This window comes from Otolemur garnettii, unplaced genomic scaffold (genome assembly GCF_000181295.1).
Source record: "Otolemur garnettii isolate 467f Iridium unplaced genomic scaffold, OtoGar3 scaffold00026, whole genome shotgun sequence".
Taxonomy (NCBI): Eukaryota; Metazoa; Chordata; class Mammalia; order Primates; family Galagidae; genus Otolemur; species Otolemur garnettii.
This window is the reverse complement of record NW_003852421.1, coordinates 14235592-14240140: the sequence shown is the minus strand read 5'-3', so window position 1 is coordinate 14240140 and position 4549 is coordinate 14235592. Positions and strand designations below refer to the sequence as shown.

The following is a 4549-nucleotide window of genomic DNA, read 5'->3' as shown; positions in this document are numbered from 1 at the left end:
CACTTTTGCTCAGGCTGGTCTTGAACTCCTGAGCTGAAGCAATCCACCTGCCTCGGCCTCCCAGAGCACTAGGATTACAGGCGTGAGCTATGGGGCGCTAGCCCATCTTTGTATTTTCGATAATCCTCAAGTCTGCATCTTATGCTGAGTACCAAATGAAGAAAGGAAGGAAGGATATATTTATCTAAAGTCCTAGAGGAAGCTTGACCAAGCATTTGATGAATAAAAGCCCCAATTTCAACCAAGTGCAATGGCTTATGTCTGTAATCCTAGTGCTCTGGGAGGCTAAGGCAGGAGGATTGCTTGAGGTCAGGAGTTTCATTCAGCCTGCGTAAGAGCAAGACTTGATTTAAAACAAAAAAAATTTTTTTTTAATTAGCTGGGCATTGTGGTAGGTGGCTGTAGTCCGAGCTACTTGGGAAGCTGAGGCAGAAGGATCACTTGAACTGAGGAGTTCGAGGTTGCTGTGAGTTGACACCATGGCACTCTAGCCTGGGCAACAGAGTGAGACTCTGTCTAAAAAGAAAGCCCCAATTTCTGTGCAGCCAGAGAGCAGGGAGAGAGGAAGGAAGGAATAAAGAGATGGCCTTGATTTGCAGTGACTCTCATTCCATCTCTCTGGGAATCATTTGGTTGATGACAGATGCAACATTGGGCAGAAAACTTGTACTGAGAATTTCCATTTGTTCTAACCTGTCATCACTGTTTTGATGCATAAAGACTTGTCAATTGATCTGAGGATCTTGTGGTCTTCTGGGTTGTACCTGGCTCACAAAGTGCTCAGGGAATGTTATTGAATGAATGAGTGAAAAAATGCTTCTTCAGGCATTAACAAGAAGCAGACTAGAACCTTTAGGGCAAGCAGGAGGCCCTGTAGAAGGAGCTGTTTTCTTTGAAAAGTCATTGAAAAGTAGGAACTTTGGTTGAGTGGAGCAGCATCCCTTATCACTGAGACTTAGAAAGGAAAAAACTACAAATTACAAGACAAGCCCTCAGTCAGAGCTCTGAGAAAGATTGTTTACTGGTCTCATCACAAGTGACATCCACTGACAGTTCTACAATTCACTTTTCCAAATATTTACCTAGCATATTTACATAGCTCAGGCCTGTAATCCTGTAATCCTAGTGCTCTGGGAGGCCGAGGCAGGTGGATTGCATCAGCTCAGGAGTTCAAGACCAGCCTGAGCAAAAGTGAGACCCTGTCTCTACCAAAAATAGAAAAACTGAGGCAAGTGGATTGCTTGAGCCCAAGGTGAGGTTTCCTATGTCACAACTCCATTCTGATAAAGTAAACTGTAAATTTCCAAATGAATTCATAATTTCAAATTTAAATGAAATCTATAAAAAGTCTTAGGCAAAATAAAGAACAAAATATATTTCAGTAAACTGCAAAATTCTTTCACATAATAAATAATCACACCTGAACTTGCCGGTTTCCTAAGTCTACCGGTACAGTTTCATATTTCCAGTGTTGTGTAAAGTAAGGCTAATCTGTATTTGGTAAATGTCAAGTAGGTCCAGCTGATTGATGGTGCTGTTCAGTTCAGCTATGTCCATATACTGATTTTCTGCTGGCTGAGTCTATTAATTACTGATAGAGGGGTGTTGAGATCTCCAACTATAATAGTGGTCTTATCTGTTTCTCCTTGCACTTCCATCAATTTTTGCCTAAAGTATGTTGATACTCTGTTGTTTGGCACATGTAAATTAAGGAGTGTTACACCTTCTTGAAGAAGTGACCCCCTTTTAAAATTTTTTTTCCGAGACAGAGTCTCAAGCTATTTTCCTGAGTAGAGTGCTGTAGCATCATAGCTCAAAGCAACCTCCAACTCTTGGGTTCAAGCCATCCTCTTGCCTCAGTTTTTATAGTCTTAGTAAAGATGGGGGTCTTGCTTTCGCTCAGGCTGGTCTCGAACTTGTGAACTCAAGCAATCCACCTGCCTTGGCTTCCCTGAGTGCTAGGATTACAGGCGTGAGCCACTGTGCCTGGCCAAGAAGTACCCCCTTTATGATTATGTAATACCCCACTTTGTCTATGATAATTTTCCTTGTTTTTTTTTTTTTTTTTTTTGAGACAGTCTCACTTTGTCACCCTTGATAGAGTGCCATGGAGTCAGATCTCATAGCAACCTCAAACTCTTGAGCTTAAGCGGATTCTCTTGCCTCAGCCTCCCAAGTAGCTGAGACTATAGGAACCCGCCACAATGCCTGTCTATTTTTTTGTTTTTTAGAGATGAGGTCTTGCTCTGGCTCAGGCTGATCTCAAACCTGTGAGCTCAGGTAATCCACCCACCCCGGCCTCACAGTGTGCTAAGATTACAGGCATGAGCCATCGCATCTCGCCCCAATTTTCCTTGTTTTTAAGTCTGCTTTGTCTGTAATTAATATAGTTACTCCAGCTTTCTTTTGACTAGAGTGAATGTGCTATCTTTCTCCATCTCTTTACTTTTAAGCTGTCAGCATTAAATACAGCACATATTAGGGTCTTGTGTTTTTTATCCCCTCTGACAATCTATGTCATTTAATTGGTGTTATTTAGACCATTGACAAAGTCAATTGATTATCAATATTCATTGATAATACCTACCATATTTATTTATGACTTTTTTCCTGTTTATTGTACCTAATACTTATTCTTTCTTTTTATTTTCTTTTTTGCTATCTTCTCTAGTTTCAGTTGAGCATTTTATGTGATTTCATTTTCTCTTCTCTCTTAGAATATCTATTACAGGCTGAGTGTGGTGGCTCACTCCTACAATCCTAGCACTCTAGAAGGCCAAGGTGGGTGGATTGTTTGAGCTCAGAATTTCCAGACCAGGCTGAGCAAAAGCAAGACTAATTTCTACCAAAAACAGAGAAACTAGCTAGGCATCATGGCAAATGCCTGTAGTCTCAGCTACTGGGAAGGCTGAGGCAAGAGGATCTCTTGAGCCCAACAGATCGAGGTTGCTGTGAGCTATGATGATGCCACGGCATTCTACCCAGGGTGACACAGTGAGACTCTGTCTCAAAAAAATAAATAAATAGGGTGGTGCCTGTGGCTCAAAGGAGTAGGGCGCCAGCCCCATATGCCCAAGGTGGCAGATTCAAACCCAGCCCTGGCCAAAAACTGCAGAAATAAATAAATAAATAATAAAGAAACTTTGTTTAAAAGTATCAATTGTATTTTTTTTAATTTGCAATACATATTTGCAATTAATTTCAATGTACTTAAACAATACTACATAGCTTCACAAATATAGCAGGGAGCTTTCAATAGAGTATTTCTGATTCTTTTCTCCTATCCCTTACAACATTGATGATATTCATTTTATTTCTCTATATACTATAATCATCTAATACATGGTTACTATTATTATTTTGAACAATTATCTATTAGATCAATTAAGAGTAAGAAAGATAAAACATCTCATTTACCTTCTTTTATTCCTCTCCAATGCTTTTTCCTTGTTTATGTAGATCTGAGTTTCTTTCTCTTTCTTTCTCTTCCCTCCCTCCCTCTCTTCCTTCTTTCTTTCCTTCCTTTTTTTTTTAATTTCTTATAGCATAACTGTGTACATTAATGCAATGATGAGGTACAGTGTGCTGTTTTCGTATACATTTTGAAATACTCTCATCAAACTGCTTAAAATAACCTTCATGTCATTTTCTTAGTTATTGAGTTAAAACGTTCATACTCTGCTTTTTCCTTCCTTCTTTCCTTTCTTTTTTTCTTTTAGTTCTTTTTCCTAGATCTCCCCCTTACATGTCACTGTATAGATAAGAGTTTCTGGCCTATATCATATTTTTTCTCTGGAGAGCTTCTTTTAATATCTCTTACAGGACGGTCTATAATTGATTAATTTTCTCAGTTTTTGTTCATCTGAAAAAGTCTTTATTTTACCCTTACTTCTGAAGAATAATTTCACTGGTTATATAATTCTAGGTTGGTAAGCTTTTTCTTTCAACACTTTAAATATTTCATTCCACTCTTTTCTTCCCTACATGGTTTCTGATAAGAAGTCTCATATAATTCTTATCCTTATCCCTCTATAGGCAAGGTGTTGTTTTCCTCTGGCTTCTTTCAGGATTTTCTCTTTGTCTTTGGTTTTCTGCAATTTGGATATGATATCCTTAAGTGTAGATTTTGGGTATTTATCCTGGTTCACATTCTCTGAGCTTCCTGGATCTCTGGTTTGGTGTCTGTCATAAATTTTGGCAAAAATTTTCAGCAATTATTACTTTGGTTATTTCTCTGCTTCTTTCCCTTTTCTTCTCCTTCTGGTATGTCAGTTATATGTGATTATATATTTTGTAATTTTTCCACATTTATTCCATACTCTGTTCTGTTACCATTCTTTTTTCTCTTTTTATTTCAGTTTAGGAAGTTTTTGTTGTCATTTCTTTAGATCATTGATTCTTTTCTTGGCCATGTTCAGTCCATGGATGAGCCCATGGTAAGGTTTCTTAATTTCTATTAGTACTTTTGATTTCTAGCATTTCCTTTTGATTTTTTTCTTAGAGTTTCCATCATTCTGCTCACATTACCAATCTATTCTTTTTTTTTTTT

General features: G+C 38.1%; 1 pseudogene; it reads left to right on the top strand.

The window, feature by feature from the left end:
• LOC105886833 overlaps positions 1-1986 on the top strand; it is a 9333-nt pseudogene extending 7347 nt beyond the window's left edge.
• Positions 1987-4549: the final 2563 nt, after the last annotated feature.